The sequence below is a fragment of the Nerophis lumbriciformis genome, linkage group LG18, assembly GCF_033978685.3.
Source record: "Nerophis lumbriciformis linkage group LG18, RoL_Nlum_v2.1, whole genome shotgun sequence".
Lineage (NCBI taxonomy): Eukaryota > Metazoa > Chordata > Actinopteri > Syngnathiformes > Syngnathidae > Nerophis > Nerophis lumbriciformis.
In genome coordinates, this window is record NC_084565.2 from 42,787,543 (window position 1) to 42,808,017 (window position 20,475).

A 20,475-nucleotide genomic window follows, 5' to 3' on the forward strand; every position below is an offset into this window, starting at 1 on the left:
CGCTTTTCCCGAAATTCCCAAATTTTCATGAAATTCCCATTGAAAAGAATCGGACACTTTTCTAAGTTCCACCATTTCCACATTTTTCAACCGATTCCAACCGTTCCACCTTCAACATATTCCACTCATCCTGGAAATTCAAACTATCATTTTTCCAAGTTGAAAAAAATTCCAGGAATTCCCAGAATTCACATTTATCCAAACCCTTTTTTTCCACCCTTTTTTCAGTCGACTACTCCTTCCACATTTTTCAACGCACTTCAACCGCTCTACCGTCAAATTATTCCTCTTAACCAGGACAAAAAAAGAAATTGTTTTTTGAACTGGAAAAATTCCCAGTTCCCCTGAAATTCCAGGAATGACATACTATTTCTCAATTAAAAATGTTATTATTTCAACATTTCTCGACCGTTTTAGAAAAACTCCAACACCAATTCATTCATAACATTCACATTTTATAGGATTTTCCCAAAAAAATCCTCGCTTTTCCCGAAATTCCCAAATTTTCATGAAATTCCCATTGAAAAGAATAGGACATTTTTCTAAGTTCCACCATTTCCACATTTTTCAACCGATTCCAACCGTTCCACCTTCAACATATTCCACTCATCCTGGAAATTCAAACTATCATTTTTCCAAGTTGAAAAAAATTCCAGGAATTCCCAGAATTCACATTTATCCAAACCCTTTTTTTCCGCCCTTTTTTCAGTCGACTACTCCTTCCACATTTTTCAACGCACTTCAACCGCTCTACCGTCAAATTATTCCTCTTAACCAGGACAAAAAAAGAAATTGTTGTTTGAACTGGAAAGATTCCCAGTTCCCCTGAAATTCCAGGAATTCCAAAATACTATTTCTCAATTTAAAACATTTCTCAACCGATTTGAAAAATTCCAACACCAACTCATTCATAACATTCACATTTTTTAGGATTAAAAAAAAAAAAATCCCCGCTTTGCCCGAAATTCCCAAATTTCCATGAAATTCCCAAATTTCCATGAAATTCCCATTAAAAAGAATGGGACATTTTTCAAAGTTCCGCAACTCCTACATGTTTCATCTGATTCAAACCGTTCCAACTTCAAAATATTCAGCCTGTTCAGGAATTGTGTGCTCTACTTCAACAATTCAAAAAAAAAAAATTCCCAGATTTCCTAGACTTTCCAGTTTTTAGGTACATTTTCCCCCATTCAAAATTAACAATCCATTTTTCAAGCTTCCATATACTTGCCAACCTTGAGACCTCCGATTTTGGGAGGTGGGGGACGGGGGGCGTGGTCAGGGATGGGGTGGGGCGTGGTTGGGGGCGTGGTTAAGAGGGGAGGAGTATATTGACAGCTAGAATTCACCAAGTCAAGTATTTTATATATATATATATATATATATATATATATATATATATCCTGAAAATATGCAAACAAAACTGTGTTTAGATAATTATATAACATAACTTGGCTTCTGAGAGCTTCAAAATGTAATGAATAAAATGCTAAAGTTGTTGATAAACAAGCAATTATTTTAATAATTAAATATGGTCATTTTAAATGAATTATGATCATTTAAAATTAATTATTTCAAATATGTTTATTTTAATGTATAATTATATGGCTGGATGTAATAAGGAGTCAGAAAAAATACAAATAAAAATACAATTAATTTTGATGTTTTTAGCAAAATATAGTAAAAATGTATTTCGTTTTTTTTTTTTTTTTTAAATTAATAAATATATTTATTTTTAGGTAAGATAAACATAATAATACAATTTATCTCTAGTCTGGATGATTTAGTTCTTGTCACCCTGTTGTCCTCCCGTCTGAAAAAAGACCGTCCTCACTCAGGCTGAAAATCGTGAGATTTTCGGGAGAATATTTGTCCCGGGAGGTTTTTGGGAGAGAGGCGCTGAATTTCGGGAGTCTCCCGGAAAATTCGGGAGGGTTGGCAAGTATGAGCTTCCACTTTTTTCAACAAACTCAAAATAAGACACAACGACCTGGTGGAGTTTCATTTTTTTTTAACCTTTTCTGCTGGTGGTGTGCCTCCGGGAATTTTTCATGAAAAAAAACGTGCCTTGGCTCAAAAAAGGTTGAAAAAACACTGATTTACACGATGCAACAACATTGATTATAGTCAGCGACCAGGGCCGGCCCGTGGCATAGGCCGTATAGGCAAATGCTAAGGGCGCTGTCCATCAGGGGGCGCCACGCCAGTTCCACAAATGTTGGAGAAAAAAAAAAAAGAAAAAAAAAAAGTTGGTTCTATTATTTCTAAATACAAAAAATAATCCCACGTTAATTAAAATGCAAAGTAAAGCCTATTTAATAGAAATATTATTTGTTACAACATTACCCCCCCCCCCCCGCACGGTGCGCCCCCTCCCTTCCCGTATCATGACTCTTTTTGGACGTCACCACATCAAAAAATCAACACAAGATGTCAAAACGGCCAAAACTGTCAGGTGCCCAGGGAAGAAAAAAGAGAAAAGAAGAGGAGGAGAAACGAGAAAAGACAGAGGTAGCAAGTAGGTAACGTTAGCCTACATGAAATTATTTGTCTGTTACAGAATGTGATAGTAACCTGGCTTTTTAGCATTAAGCTAATGTTACATGATTCGGCAATTGCTAATCAATAAATAGCTAGTTCTGTTTTAACGTCGGGTTAATATTGTGGAGGGGGCTAAATTTTTATGGAAAATAATAATGTAACGTTAGGTAATTACAGTACTCCCACCTTACATTCCTCAGGGACATTTGTATTAGATCTTTTAAGCAGGTGTTTTTTGTTTACATTGTTATTGCCTTCTGGTTAGCTAATGTTTGCCCTGCAGGTAATTGTCACTTTTCCACCCCTTTATATATTAGGTATAGTTGTAAGTAAAAAAAAAAAAAAAAGGTCAAAGACAAAGCTATTCGGTTTCTTGTGAGTATATACAGGTAAAAGCCAGTAAATTAGAATATTTTGAAAAACTTGATTAATTTCAGTAATTGCATTCAAAAGGTGTAACTTGTACATTATATTTATTCATTGCACACAGACTGATGCATTCAAATGTTTATTTCATTTAATTTTGATGATTTGAAGTGGCAACAAATGAAAATCCAAAATTACGTGTGTCACAAAATTAGAATATTACTTAAGGCTAATACAAAAAAGGGATTTTTAGAAATGTTGGCCAACTGAAAAGTATGAAAATGAAAAATATGAGCATGAACAATACTCAATACTTGGTTGGAGCTCCTTTTGCCTCAATTACTGCGTTAATGCGGCGTGGCATGGAGTCGATGAGTTTCTGGCACTGCTCAGGTGTTATGAGAGCCCAGGTTGCTCTGATAGTGGCCTTCAACTCTTCTGCGTTTTTGGGTCTGGCATTCTGCATCTTCCTTTTCACAATACCCCACAGATTTTCTATGGGGCTAAGGTCAGGGGAGTTGGCGGGCCAATTTAGAACAGAAATACCATGGTCCGTAAACCAGGCACGGGTAGATTTTGCGCTGTGTGCAGGCGCCAAGTCCTGTTGGAACTTGAAATCTCCATCTCCATAGAGCAGGTCAGCAGCAGGAAGCATGAAGTGCTCTAAAACTTGCTGGTAGACGGCTGCGTTAACCCTGGATCTCAGGAAACAGAGTGGACCGACACCAGCAGATGACATGGCACTCCAAACCATCACCCAACCATGCAAATTTTGCATTTCCTTTGGAAATCGAGGTCCCAGAGTCTGGAGGAAGACAGGAGAGGCACAGGATCCACGTTGCCTGAAGTCTAGTGTAAAGTTTCCACCATCAGTGATGGTTTGGGGTGCCATGTCATCTGCTGGTGTCGGTCCACTCTGTTTCCTGAGATCCAGGGTCAACGCAGCCGTCTACCAGCAAGTTTTAGAGCACTTCATGCTTCCTGCTGCTGACCTGCTCTATGGAGATGGAGATTTCAAGTTCCAACAGGACTTGGCGCCTGCACACAGCGCAAAATCTACCCGTGCCTGGTTTACGGACCATGGTATTTCTGTTCTAAATTGGCCCGCCAACTCCCCTGACGTTAGCCCCATAGAAAATCTGTGGGGTATTGTGAAAAGGAAGATGCAGAATGCCAGACCCAAAAACGCAGAAGAGTTGAAGGCCACTATCAGAGCAACCTGGGCTCTCATAACACCTGAGCAGTGCCAGAAACTCATCGACTCCATGCCACGCCGCATTAACGCAGTAATTGAGGCAAAAGGAGCTCCAACCAAGTATTGAGTATTGTACATGCTCATATTTTTCATTTTCATACTTTTCAGTTGGCCAACATTTCTAAAAATCCCTTTTTTGTATTAGCCTTAAGTAATATTCTAATTTTGTGACACACGGAATTTTGGATTTTCATTTGTTGCCACTTCAAATCATCAAAATTAAATGAAATAAACATTTGAATGCATCAGTCTGTGTGCAATGAATAAATATAATGTACAAGTTACACCTTTTGAATGCAATTACTGAAATAAATCAAGTTTTTCAAAATATTCTAATTTACTGGCTTTTACCTGTACACTTCACTGCCGATGTGGGGGGGGGGCGCCACCTAAAATCTTGCCTAGGGCGCCAGATTGGTTAGGGCCGGGCCTGGTCAGCGACAACACTCATTTGCCAACAGAAGGACACAAAAAACACATAATATAGTTTTAATTTTCGTTTTACAAGAATTAATCGTTTTTATTTGTATAATCGACTCTTTTAAAACCCACAAATGGGATCCTTTCAAAGATGTTTGAGCGCCGCCTGTTTGGTTGCCCTTCAGCCAATCAGCGCGCTCCCTCCGCGGACTGCCCGGAAAGAGCCGAGCGCGGCCGAAGTGTCCCGATGGAAGCGAGCGAGTGGCCGCATGGAGCTGGTCTTCCGGAGAGGATGCTTGGACGCTCGGAGAGGACTGAGATGATCTGAGAGACTAGAACCTGCTGGATTTACTTTTTCATCGCTCTTTTTCATTCTTTTTTTTTTTTTTCCCCCCTTCCATTTCCCTTTTATGGTGGACTGTGACGCGCTCGGGCAAGCGGGGCTGTCTTCCGTTTTTCCTTTTGGATCCTCCGGCTTGGACCACCTGAGCAGCCTCCAGGAACATGGTGAGTGCGTGTGCGTGTGCGTGTGCGTGTGCGTGCACGAGCCTGGCTCAAAATCAATAGATGACTGAAACGATCCTTTGCAGGAAATTGTCATGAATAAGAAACCACGCGTGACAATTAAAAGTAGTTTTAAAAAGGCAAGACATATTAAACTTCTTCATTTATAAGTAAAAAATGCATTATTTTTACATTTCATCAGCTGAAATAAACAATAGAGGGCTTACTTATTTTTCACATAAGACACATTTACTCAAGGTCCATTCATGCATCTTATTCCTCTTATTTGAGGTCAGGTCGCGGGGGCAGCAGCCTAAGCAGAGAAACCAATTTTTTAAATTTTTTTTTCCTGATGAATTTGGATGGAAATGGTCTGTTCCAGGGTCAAACTGATGCCGTCATAGCGTAGTTGTGTGAATGCTCCAAAACATTCACACACTACCTTCCACATTTTTTAATTTCCCAGAATTCCAGGTTTTCCGGGACATTTTCCTCATTCAAAATGAATTGGCCATTTTTCAAACTTCCACCATTTCCGCATATTTCAACCTATTCAAATCATTCCACATTCCACTCATCCTGGACATTTAAACTATCATTTTTCCAAGTTAAAAAAAATATTCCAGGAATTCCCAGAATTCACGTTCATCCAAACCCTTTTTTTTCTGTCGACTACTCCTTCCACATTTTTCAACCGTTCCACCGTCAAATTATTCCTCTTAATCAGGACGAAAAAACAAAATAGTTTTTTTGAACTGGAAAAATTCCCAGTTTCCCTGAAATTCCAGGAATTCCATAATGCTATTTCTTAATCAAAATGTGTACTATTTCAACATTTCTCAACCGATTTGAAAAATTCCAACACCAACTTATTCATAAAATTCACATTTTTTAGGATTTTCCCCAAAAAAATCCTAGTTTTTCCCGAAATTCTCAAATTTCCATGAAATTCCCATTGAAAAGAATGGGACATTATTCTAAGTTCCACCATTTCCACATTTTTCAATCGATTGAAACCGTTCCACCTTCAACATATTCCACTCATCCTGGACATTCAAATTATAATTTTTCCAAGTTGAAAAAAATTCCAGGAATTCCCAGAATTCACATTTATCCAAACCCTTTTTTTCCACCCTTTTTTCAGTCGACTACTCACTCCTTCCACATTTTTCAACCGCTCTACCGTCAAATTATTCCTCTTAATCAGGACAAAAAAACAAAATAAAAAAACTAAATAGTTTTTTTGAACTGGAAAAATTCCCAGTTTCCCTGAAATTCCAGGAATTCCATAATACTATTTCTCAATTAAAATTTGTACTATTTCAACATTTCTCAACCGATTTGAAAAATTCCAACACTAACTTATTCAGAACATTCACATTTTTTAGGATTTTCAAAAAAAAAATCCTCGCTTTTCCCGAAATTCCCAAATTTTTCATGAAATTCCCATTGAAAAGAATGGGACATTTTTCAAACTTCCACAACTTACACATTTTTCGTCCGATTCAAACCGTTCGAACTTCAAAATATTCACCCTGTTCAGGAATTGTGTGCTCTTCTTCAACAATTATAAAAGAAAATCCCGGATTTCCTAGACTTTCCAGTTTTTAGGTACATTTTCCCCATTCAAAATGAATTGGCCATTTTTCAAACTTCCACCATTTCCACATATTTCAACCTATTCCAACCGTTCCACCGTCAAATTATTCCTCTTAACCAGGACGAAAAAACTAAATAGTTTTTTTGAACTGGAAAAATTCCCAGTTTCCCTGAAATTCCAGGAATTCCATAATACTATTTCTTAATTAAAATTTGTACTATTTCAACATTTCTCAACCGATTTGAAAAATTCCAACACCAACTCATTCACATTTTTTTAGGATTTTTCCAAAAAAATCCTCGCTTTTCCCGAAATTCCCAAATTTCCATAAAATTCCCATTGAAAAGAATGGGACATTTTTCAAAGTTCCACAACTCACACATTTTTCATCCGATTCAAACCGTTCCAACTTCAAAATATTCACCCTGTTTAGGAATTGTGTGCCCTCCTTCAACAATTCTAAAAATATTCCCGGATTTCCTAAAAATTTCCAGTTTTTAGGTACATTTTCCCCATTTTAAATGAATTGGCCATTTTTCAAACGTCCACCATTTCCACATATTTCAACCGATTCAAATTATTCCACCTTCAACACATTCCACTCATCCTGGACATTCAAACTATCATTTTTCCAAATTGAAATTTTTTTCCAGGAATTCCCAGAATTCACGTTTATCCAAACCCTTTTTTTTCTGTCGACTGCTCCTTCCACATTTTTCAACCGTTCTGCTGTCAAATTATTCCTCCTAATCAGGACAAAAAACGAAATCGTTTTTTGATCTGGAAAAATTCCCAGTTTCCCTGAAATTCCAGGAATTCCATAATACTAAGTCTAAGTCTAATACTATTTCTCAATTAAAAATTTTACTACAACATTTCTCGACAGATTTGAAAAATTCCAACACCAACTCATTCATAACATTCACATTTTTTAGGATTTTCCCAAAAATTCTTGCTTTTCCCGAAATTCCCAAATTTTCATGAAATTCCCATTGAAAAGTATTGGACATTTTTCAAAGTTCTGCAACTCCCACATTTTTCATCCGATTCAAACCGTTCCAACTTCAAAATATTCAGCCTTTACAGAAATTGTGTGCTCTACTTCAACAATTCTAAAAAAATTCCCGGATTTCTTAGACTTTCCAGTTTTTAGGTACATTTTCCCCATTTGAAATGAATTGGCCATTTTTCAAACTTCCTCCATTTCCACATATTTCAACCGATTCAAACCGTTCCACCTTCAACATATTCCACTCATCCTGGACATTTAAACTATCATTTTTCCAAGTTAAAAAAAATATTCCAGGAATTCCCAGAATTCACGTTTATCCAAACCCTTTTTTTCTGTCGAATGCTCCTTCCACATTTTTCAACCGTTCCACCGTCAAATTATTCCTCTTAACCAAGACAAAAAAACTAAATAGTTTTTTTTAACTGGAAAAATTCCCAGTTTCCCTGAAATTCCAGGAATTCCATAATACTATTTCTTAATTAAAATTTGTACTATTTCAACATTTCTCAACCGATTTGAAAAATTCCAACACTAACTTATTCAGAACATTCACATTCTTTAGGATTTTCAAAAAAAAAATCCTCGCTTTTCCCGAAATTCCCAAATTTTCATGAAATTCCCATTGAAAAGAATGGGACATTTTTCAAAGTTCCGCAACTCACACATTTTTCATCCGATTCCAACCATTCCAACTTCAACATATTCCACTCATCCTGGACATTCAAACTATCATTTTTCCAAGTTGAAAAAAATTCCAGGAATTCCCAGAATTCACGTTCATCCAAACCCTTTTTTTCTGTCGACTACTCCTTCCACATTTTTCAACCGTTCCACCGTCAAATTATTCCTCTTAATCAGGACAAAAAAACTAAATAGTTTTTTTGAACTGGAAAATTCCCAGTTTCTCTGAAATTCCAGGAATTCCATAATACTATTTCTTAATTTAAATTTTTACTATTTCAACATTTCTCAACCGATTTGAAAAATTCCAACACCAACTTATTCATAAAATTCACATTTTTTAGGATTTTCCCAAAAAAAATCCTCGTTTTTCCCGAAATTCTCAAATTTCCATGAAATTCCCATTGAAAAGAATGGGACATTATTCTAAGTTCCACCATTTCCACATTTTTCAATCGATTGAAACCATTCCACCTTCAACATATTCCCCTCATCCTGGACATTCAAATTATAATTTTTCCAAGTTGAAAAAAATTCCAGGAATTCCCAGAATTCACATTTATCCAAACCCTTTTTTTCCACCCTTTTTTCAGTCGACTACTCACTCCTTCCACATTTTTCAACCGCTCTACCGTCAAATTATTCCTCTTAATCAGGACAAAAAAACAAAATAAAAAAACTAAATAGTTTTTTTGAACTGGAAAAATTCCCAGTTTCCCTGAAATTCCAGGAATTCCATAATACTATTTCTTAATTTAAATGTTTACTATTTCAACATTTCTCAACCGATTTGAAAAATTCCAACACCAACTCATTCATAACATTCACATTTTTTAGGATTTTTCCAAAAAAATCCTCGCTTTTCCCGAAATTCCCAAATTTCCATAAAATTCCCATTGAAAAGAATGGGACATTTTTCAAAGTTCCACAACTCACACATTTTTCATCCGATTCAAGCCGTTCGAACTTCAAAATATTCACCCTGTTTAGGAATTGTGTGCCCTCCTTCAACAATTCTAAAAAAAATTCCCGGATTTCCTAGACTTTCCAGTTTTTAGATGCATTTTCCCCATTCAAAATGAAATGGCCATTTTTCAAACTTCCACCATTTCCACATATTTCAACCGATTCAAATTATTCCACCTTCAACACATTCCACTCATCCTGGACATTCAAACCATAATTTTTCCAGGTTAAGAAAAATTCCAGTAATTCCCAGAATTCACATTTATCCAAACCCTTTTTTTCACCCTCTTTTCTGTCGACTACTCCTTCCACATTTTTCAACCGTTCCACCGTCAAATTATTCCTCTTAACCAAGACAAAAAAACTAAATAGTTTTTTTGAACTGGAAAATTCCCAGTTTCTCTGAAATTCCAGGAATTCCATAATACTATTTCTCAATTAAAATGTGTACTATTTCAACATTTCTCAACCGATTTAAAAAATCCCAACACCAACTCATTCATAAAATTCACATTTTTTAGGATTTTTCCAAAAAAATCCTCGCTTTTCCCAAAATTCCCAAATTTCCATGAAATTCCCATTGAAAAGAATGGGACATTATTCTAAGTTCCACCATTTCCACATTTTTCAATCGATTGAAACCGTTCCACCTTCAACATATTCCCCTCATCCTGGACATTCAAATTATAATTTTTCCAAGTTGAAAAAAATTCCAGGAATTCCCAGAATTCACATTTATCCAAACCCTTTTTTTCCACCCTTTTTTCAGTCGACTACTCACTCCTTCCACATTTTTCAACCGCTCTACCGTCAAATTATTCCTCTTAATCAGGACAAAAAAACAAAATAAAAAAACTAAATAGTTTTTTTGAACTGGAAAAATTCCCAGTTTCCCTGAAATTCCAGGAATTCCATAATACTATTTCTTAATTTAAATGTTTACTATTTCAACATTTCTCAACCGATTTGAAAAATTCCAACACCAACTCATTCATAACATTCACATTTTTTAGGATTTTTCCAAAAAAATCCTCGCTTTTCCCGAAATTCCCAAATTTCCATAAAATTCCCATTGAAAAGAATGGGACATTTTTCAAAGTTCCACAACTCACACATTTTTCATCCGATTCAAGCCGTTCGAACTTCAAAATATTCACCCTGTTTAGGAATTGTGTGCCCTCCTTCAACAATTCTAAAAAAAATTCCCGGATTTCCTAGACTTTCCAGTTTTTAGATGCATTTTCCCCATTCAAAATGAAATGGCCATTTTTCAAACTTCCACCATTTCCACATATTTCAACCGATTCAAATTATTCCACCTTCAACACATTCCACTCATCCTGGACATTCAAACCATAATTTTTCCAGGTTAAGAAAAATTCCAGTAATTCCCAGAATTCACATTTATCCAAACCCTTTTTTTCACCCTCTTTTCTGTCGACTACTCCTTCCACATTTTTCAACCGTTCCACCGTCAAATTATTCCTCTTAACCAAGACAAAAAAACTAAATAGTTTTTTTGAACTGGAAAATTCCCAGTTTCTCTGAAATTCCAGGAATTCCATAATACTATTTCTCAATTAAAATGTGTACTATTTCAACATTTCTCAACCGATTTAAAAAATCCCAACACCAACTCATTCATAAAATTCACATTTTTTAGGATTTTTCCAAAAAAATCCTCGCTTTTCCCAAAATTCCCAAATTTCCATGAAATTCCCATTGAAAAGAATGGGACATTATTCTAAGTTCCACCATTTCCACATTTTTCAATCGATTGAAACCGTTCCACCTTCAACATATTCCACTCATCCTGGACATTCAAATTATAATTTTTCCAAGTTGAAAAAAATTCCAGGAATTCCCAGAATTCACATTTATCCAAACCCTTTTTTTCCACCCTTTTTTCAGTCGACTACTCACTCCTTCCACATTTTTCAACCGCTCTACCGTCAAATTATTCCTCTTAATCAGGACAAAAAAACAAAATAAAAAAACTAAATAGTTTTTTTGAACTGGAAAAATTCCCAGTTTCCCTGAAATTCCAGGAATTCCATAATACTATTTCTTAATTTAAATTTTTACTATTTCAACATTTCTCGACAGATTTGAAAAATTCCAACACCAACTCATTCATAACATTCACATTTTTTAGGATTTTCCCAAAAATTCTTGCTTTTCCCGAAATTCCCAAATTTTCATGAAATTCCCATTGAAAAGTATTGGACATTTTTCAAAGTTCTGCAACTCCCACATTTTTCATCCGATTCAAACCGTTCCAACTTCAAAATATTCAGCCTTTACAGAAATTGTGTGCTCTACTTCAACAATTCTAAAAAAATTCCCGGATATCTTAGACTTTCCAGTTTTTAGGTACATTTTCCCCATTTGAAATGAATTGGCCATTTTTCAAACTTCCACCATTTCCACATATTTCAACCAATTCAAACTATTCCACCTTCAACATATTCCACTCATCCTGGACATTCAAACCATCATTTTTCCAGGTTAAGAAACATTCCAGTAATTCCCAGAATTCACATTTATCCAAACCCTTTTTTTCACCCTTTTTTCTGTCGACTACTCCTTCCACATTTTTCAACCGTTCCACCGTCAAATTATTCCTCTTAACCAAGACAAAAAAACTAAATAGTTCTTTTGAACTGGAAAAATTCCCAGTTTCCCTGAAATTCCAGGAATTCCATAATACTATTTCTTAATTAAAATTTGTACTATTTCAACATTTCTCAACCGATTTGAAAAATTCCAACACTAACTTATTCAGAACATTCACATTTTTTTAGGATTTTCAAAAAAAAAATCCTCGCTTTTCCCGAAATTCCCAAATTTTCATGAAATTCCCATTAAAAAGAATGGGACATTTTTCAAACTTCCGCAACTCCCACATTTTTCATCCGATTCAAACCATTCTAACTTCAACATATTCCACTCATCCTGGACATTTTTCAAGTTGAAAAAAATTCCAGGAATTCCCAGAATTCACGTTTATCCAAACCCTTTTTTTCCACCCTTTTTTCTGTCGACTACTCCTTCCACAATTTTCAACCCACTTCAACCGTTCCACCGTCAAAACATTCCTCTTAATCAGGACAAAAAAACGAAATCGTTTTTTGAACTGGAAAAATTCCCATTTTCCCTGAAATTCCAGGAATTCCATAATACTATTTCTCAATGATAAATGTTACTACTTCAACATTTCTCGACCGATTTGGAAAAATTCCAACACCAACTCATTCATAACATTCACATTTTTTAGGATTTTCAAAAAAAATCCTCGCTTTTCCCGAAATTCCCAAATTTCCATGAAATTCCCATTGAAAAGAATGGGACATTTTTCAAAGTTCCACAACTTACACATTTTTCGTCCGATTCAAACCGTTCGAACTTCAAAATATTCAGCCTGTTTAGGAATTGTGTGCCCTCCTTCAACAATTCTAAAAAAAATTCCCGGATTTCCTCGACTGTCCAGTTTTTAGGTACATTTTCCCCATTTGAAATGAATTGGACATTTTTCAAACTTCCACCATTTCCACATATTTCAACCGATTCAAACCGTTCCACCTTCAACATATTCCACTCATTCTGGACATTCAAACTATCATTTTTCCAAGTTGAAATTTTTTTCCAGGAATTCCCAGAATTCACGTTTATCCAAACCCTTTTTTTTCTGTCGACTACTCCTTCCACATTTTTCAACCGTTCTGCTGTCAAATTATTCCTCCTAATCAGGACAAAAAACGGAATCGTTTTTTGAACTGGAAAAATTCCCAGTTTTCCTGAATTCCAGGAATTCCATAATACTAAGTCTAAGTCTAATACTATTTCTCAATTAAAAATGTTACTACTTCAACATTTCTCGACAGATTTGAAAAATTCCAACACCAACTAATTCATAACATTCACATTTTTTAGGATTTTCCAAAAAATTCTTGCTTTTCCCGAAATTCCCAAATTTTCATGAAATTCCCATTGAAAAGTATTGGACATTTTTCAAAGTTCTGCAACTCCCACATTTTTCATCCGATTCAAACCGTTCCAACTTCAAAATATTCAGCCTTTACAGAAATTGTGTGCTCTACTTCAACAATTCTAAAAAAATTCCCGGATTTCCTAAACTTTCCAGTTTTTAGGTACATTTTCCCCATTCAAAATGAAATGGCCAATTTTCAAACTTCCACCATTTCCACATATTTCAAACAATTCAAACTATTCCACCTTCAACACATTCCACTCATCCTGGACATTCAAACCATCGTTTTTCCAGGTAAAGAAAAATTCCAGTAATTCCCAGAATTCACATTTATCCAAACCCTTTTTTTCACCCTTTTTTCTGTCGACTACTCCTTCCACATTTTTCAACCGTTCCACCGTCAAATTATTCCTCCTAATCAGGATGAAAAAACTAAATAGTTTTTTTGAACTGGAAAAATTCCCACTTTCCCTGAAATTCCAGGAATTCCATAATACTATTTCTCAATTAAAATGTGTACTATTTCAACATTTCTCAACCGATTAAAAAAATTCCAACACCAACTCATTCATAACATTCACATTTTTTAGGATTTTACAAAAAAGTCTCGTTTTTCCCGAAATTCCCAAATTTTCATGAAATTCCCATTGAAAAGAATGGGACATTTTTCAAAGTTCCACAACTTCCACATTTTTCATCCGATTCAAACTTCAAAATATTCAGCCTGTTCGGGAATTGTGTGCTCTACTTCAACAATTCTAAAAAAATTTCCCGGATTTCCTAAACTTTCCAGTTTTTAGGTACATTTTCCCCATTCAAAATGAAATGGCCAATTTTCAAACTTCCACCATTTCCACATATTTCAAACAATTCAAACTATTCCACCTTCAACACATTCCACTCATCCTGGACATTCAAACCATCATTTTTCCAGGTTAAGAAAAATTCCAGTAATTCCCAGAATTCACATTTATCCAAACCCTTTTTTTCACCCTTTTTTCTGTCGACTACTCCTTCCACATTTTTCAACCGTTCCACCGTCAAATTATTCCTCCTAATCATGATGAAAAAACTAAAGAGTTTTTTTGAACTGGAAAAATTCCCATTTTCCCTGAAATTCCAGGAATTCCATAATACTATTTCTCAATTAAAATGTGTACTATTTCAACATTTCTCAACCGATTAAAAACATTCCAACACCAACTCATTCATAACATTCACATTTTTTAGGATTTTCCCAAAAAAAATCCTTGTTTTTCCCGAAATTCCCAAATTTCCATGAAATTCCCATTGAAAAGAATGGGACATTTTTCAAAGTTCCGCAACTTCCACATTTTTCATCCGATTCAAACTTCAAAATATTCAGCCTGTTCGGGAATTGTGTGCTCTACTTCAACAATTCTAAAAAAAGTTCCCAGATTTCCTAAACTTTCCGGTTTTTAGGTACATTTTCCCCATTAAAAATGAAATGGCCAATTTTCAAACTTCCACCATTTCCACATATTTCAACCAATTCAAACTATTCCACCTTCAACATATTCCACTCATCCTGGACATTCAAACAATCATTTTTCCAGGTTAAGAAAAATTCCAGTAATTCCCAGAATTCACATTTATCCAAACCCTTTTTTTCCACCCTTTTTTCTGTCGACTACTCCTTCCACATTTTTCAACCGTTCCACCGTCAAATTATTCCTCCTAATCAGGATGAAAAAATGAAAGTTTTTTTGAACTGGAAAAATTCCCAGTTTCCCTGAAATTCCAGGAATTCCATAATACTATTTCTCAATTAAAATGTTACTACTTCAACATTTCTCAACCGATTAAAAAAATTCCAACACCAACTCATTCATAACATTCACATTTTTTTAGGATTTTCCCAAAAAAATCCTCTCTTTTCCCGAAATTCCCAAATTTCCATGAAATTCCCATTGAAAAGAATGGGACATTTTTCAAAGTTCCGCAACTTCCACATTTGTCATCCGATTCAAACTTCAAAATATTCACCCTGTTCAGGAATTGTGTGCCCTCCTTCAACAATTCTAAAAAAATTCCCGGATTTCCTCGACTTTCCAGTTTTTAGGTACATTTTCCCCATTTGAAATGAATTGGACATTTTTCAAACTTCCACCATTTCCACATATTTCAACCAATTCAAACTGTTTCACCTTCAACATATTCCACTCATCCTGGACATTCAAACTATCATTTTTCCAAGTTGAAAACAATTCCAGGAATTCCCAGAATTCCCATTTATCCAAACTTTTTCCCCCACCCTTTTTTCTGTCGACTACTCCTTCCACATTTTTCAACCGTTCCACCTTCAAAGTATTCCTCTTAATCAGGACGAAAAAACGAAATAGTTTTTTTGAACTGGAAAAATTCCCAGTTTCCCTGAAATTCCAGGAATTCCATGATACTATTTCTCAATTGAAAATGTTACTACTTCAACATTTCTCGACCGATTTGGAAAAATTCCAACACCAACTCATTCATAACATTCACATTTTTTAGGATTTTGCAAAAAAGTCTCGCTTTTCCCGAAATTCCCACATTTTCATGAAATTCCCATTGAAAAGAATGGGACATTTTTCAAAGTTCCGCAACTTCCACATTTTTCATCCAATTCAAACTTCAAAATATTCAGCCTGTTCGGGAATTGTGTGCTCTACTTCAACAATTCTAAAAAAAAATTCCCGGATTTCCTAGACTTTCCAGTTTTTAGGTACATTTTCCCCATTCAAAATGAAATGGCCAATTTTCAAACTTCCACCATTTCCACATATTTCAAACAATTCAAACTATTCCACCTTCAACATATTCCACTCATCCTGGACATTCAAACCATCATTTTTCCAGGTTAAGAAAAATTCCAGTAATTCCCAGAATTCACATTTATCCAAACCCTTTTTTCACCCTCTTTTCTGTCAACTACTCCTTCCATATTTTTCAACCGTTCCACCGTCAAATTATTCCTCTTAATCAGGACAAAAAAACGAAATCGTTTTTTGAACTGGAAAAAGTCCCAGTTTCGCTGAAATTCCAGGAATTCCATAATACTATTTCTCAATTGAAAATGTTACTACTTCAACATTTCTCAACCGATTTGAAAAATTACAACACCAACTCATTCATAACATTCACATTTTTTAGGATTTTACAAAAAAGTCTCGCTTTTCCCGAAATTTCCAAATTTTCATGAAATTCCCATTGAAAAGAATGGGACATTTTTCAAACTTCCACAACTTACACATTTTTCGTCCGATTCAAACCGTTCGAACTTCAAAATATTCACCCTGTTCAGGAATTGTGTGCTCTTCTTCAACAATTATAAAAGAAAATCCCGGATTTCCTAGACTTTCCAGTTTTTAGGTACATTTTCCCCATTCAAAATGAATTGGCCATTTTTCAAACTTCCACCATTTCCACATATTTCAACCTATTCCAACCGTTCCACCGTCAAATTATTCCTTTTAACCAGGACAAAAAAACTAAATAGTTTTTTTTAACTGGAAAATTCCCAGTTTCCCTGAAATTCCAGGAATTCCATAATACTATTTCTCAATTAAAATGTTTACTATTTCAACATTTCTCAACCGATTTGAAAAATTCCAACTCCAACTCATTCACATTTTTTAGGATTTTTCCAAAAAAATCCTCGCTTTTCCCGAAATTCCCAAATTTCCATGAAATTCCCTTTGAAAAGAATGGGACATTTTTCAAAGTTCCACAACTCACACATTTTTCATCCGATTCAAACCGTTCCAACTTCAAAATATTCACCCTGTTTAGGAATTGTGTGCCGTCCTTCAACAATTCTAAAAAAAAATTCCCGGATTTCCTCGACTGTCCAGTTTTTAGGTACATTTTCCCCATTTGAAATGAATTGGACATTTTTCAAACTTCCACCATTTCCACATATTTCAACCGATTCAAACCGTTCCACCTTCAACATATTCCACTCATCCTGGACATTCAAACTATCATTTTTACAAGTTGAAAAAAATTCCAGGAATTCACGTTTATCCGAACCCTTTTTTTCACCCTTTTTTCTGTCGAATACTCCTTCCACATTTTTCAACCGTTCCACCGTCAAATTATTCCTCTTAATCAAGACAAAAAAATGAAATAGTTTTTTGAACTGGAAAAATTCCCAGTTTTCCTGAATTCCAGGAATTCCATAATACTAAGTCTAAGTCTAGTACTATTTCTCAATTAAAATTTTACTATTTCAACATTTCTCGACAGATTTGAAAAATTCCAACACCAACTCATTCATAACATTCACATTTTTTAGGATTTCCCAAAAAATCCTTGCTTTTCCCGAAATTCCCAAATTTTCTTGAAATTCTCATAGAAAATAATTGGACATTTTTCAAAGTTCTGCAACTCCCACATTTTTCATCCGATTCTAACCGTTCCAACTTCAAAATATTCAGCCTTTACAGAAATTGTATGCTCTACTTCAACAATTCTAAAAAAATCCCCGGATTTCTTAGACTTTCCAGTTTTTAGGTACATTTTCCCCATTCAAAATGAACGATCCATTTTTCAAACTTCCACAATTCCCACATTTTTCAACCGATTCAAACCATTCTACCTTCAACACATTCAATTCATCCTGGAAAATTAAAACTACCATTTTTCCACGTTCAAAAAATTTCCAGGAATTTTTTTATAACCTTATTTCCAACCTTTTTTAATGCGATGACTCCTTTCACATTTTTCAAGCCATTTCAAACGTTCCACTGTCAAAAAATTACTCGGAATCAGGACAAAAAAACAAGTTGGTTCAAGAAATTGAAAAATTCCAGTTTTTCCCGAAATTCCGTAAAACCCTTTTTCAATTAAAACTGTTACTACTTCAACATTTCTTGACCGATTTAAACAATTCCAACATCAACCAATTCAGCTCATTCAGGACATTCATGCTCCTAATCATTTAAAAAAGAAATCTCACTTTCACCCCAAATTCCCAAATTTCCAGGAAGTTCCCATTGAATGGGACAATTTTCCAAGTTGCACAATTCCCACCTTTTTCAAACCATTTCACCTTCAACACATTCAACTCATCCTGGACATTCAAACTACCTTTTTTCCACATTCAACAAATTTCCAGGATTTCCCGTTTTTTGTGTAACCTATTTCCACCCTTTTTAAGTTCGACTACACCTTTCACATTTTTCAACCCATTACAACCGTTCCACTGTCAAAACACTCGTCGTCGTCAGGACAAAAACTAAGTTGGTTAAGGAACTACAAAAAATTCCCGGTTTTCCCGAAATTCCCGGAATTTTTAAATTAAAAAACTGTTACTACTTCAACATTTCTTGACCGATTTTAAACAATTCCAACACCAATCAATTCAGCTCATTCAGGACATTCATGCTCCTAATCATTTTCAAAATGTTCCCAAATTTCCAGGAAGTTCCCATTGAAATGAATGGGACATTTTTCCAAGTTGCACAATTCCCACATTTTTCAAACCATTCAAACCATTCCACCTTCAACACATTCAACTCATCCTGGATATTCAAACTACCTTTTTTCCACATTCAACAAATTTCCAGGATTTCCCGTTTTTTGTGTAACCTATTTCCACCCTTTTTAAGTTCGACTACACCTTTCACATTTTTCAACCCATTACAACCGTTCCACTGTCAAAACACTCGTCGTCGTCAGGACAAAAACTAAGTTGGTTAAGGAACTACAAAAAATTCCCGGTTTTCCCGAAATTCCCGGAATTTTAAAATTAAAAAACTGTTACTACTTCAACATTTCTTGACCGATTTTAAACAATTCCAACACCAATCAATTCAGCTCATTCAGGACATTCATGCTCCTAATCATTTTCAAAATGTTCCCAAATTTCCAGGAAGTTCCCATTGAAATGAATGGGACATTTTTCCAAGTTGCACAATTCCCACATTTTTCAAACCATTCCACCTTCAACACATTCAACTCATCCTGGACATTCAAACTACCATTTTTCCACATTCAACAAATTTCCAGGATTTCCCGTTTTTTGTGTAACCTATTTCCACCCTTTTTAAGTTCGACTACACCTTTCACATTTTTCAACCCATTACAACCGTTCCACTGTCAAAACACTCGCCGTCGTCAGGACAAAAAAACTAAGTTGGTTAAGGAACTAAAAAAAATTCCCGGTTTTCCCGAAATTCCTGGAATTTTTAAATTAAAAAACCGTTACTACTTCAACATTTTTTGACCGATTTAAACAATTCCAACACCGACCAATTCAGCTCATTCAGGACATTCATGCTCCTAATCATTTTCAAAATGTTCCCAAATTTCCAGGAAGTTCCCATTGAAATGAATGGGACATTTTTCCAAGTTGCACAATTCCCACATTTTTCAACCCATTCAAACCATTCCACCTTCAACACATTCAATTCATCCTGGACATTCAAACTGCCATTTTTCCACATTCAACACATTTCCAGGATTTCCCGTTTTTTGTGTAACCTATTTCCACCCTTTTTAAGTTCGACTACACCTTTCACATTTTTCAACCCATTACAACCGTTCTACTGTCAAAACACTCGTTGTCGTCAGGACAAAAAACTAAGTTGGTTAAGGAACTAAAAAAATTCCCGGTTTTCCCGAAATTCCTGGAATTTTTAAATTAAAAAAACTGTTACTACTTCAACATTTCTTGAATGATTCAAACAATTCCAACACCAACCAATACAGCTCATTCAGGACTATCATTTTCAAAAAAATCTCACTTTTCCCCCAAATTCCCAAATTTCCAGGAAGTTCCCATTGAAATGAATGGGACATTTTTCCAAGTTGCACAATTCCCACATTTTTCAAACCATTCCACCTTCAACACATTCAACTCATCCTGGACATTCAAACTACCATTTTTCCACATTCAACAAATTTCCAGGATTTCCCGTTTTTCGTGTAACCTATTTCCACCCTTTTTAAGTTCGACTACACCTTTCACATTTTTCAACCCATTACAACCCTTCCACCGTCAAAACACTCGTCGTCGTCAGGACAAAAAAACTAACTTGGTTAAGGTACTAAAAAAAATTCCCGGTTTTCCCGAAATTCCCGGAATTTTTAAATTAAAAAACCGTTACTACTTCAACATTTTTTGACCGATTTAA

The 20,475-nt window shown here is 35.2% G+C and overlaps 1 protein-coding gene across 1 annotated transcript in view; it reads left to right on the plus strand.

Annotated features, from left to right (window-relative positions):
• Nucleotides 1-4,911: 4,911 nt before the first annotated feature.
• ptprfa (protein tyrosine phosphatase receptor type Fa) overlaps nt 4,912-20,475 on the plus strand; it is a 429,990-nt gene continuing 414,426 nt past the window's right edge. The window contains exon 1 of the mRNA XM_061978426.1: nt 4,912-5,089. The gene's annotated coding sequence lies outside the window, so the exon portion shown is untranslated. The remainder of the gene's footprint in view (nt 5,090-20,475) is intronic.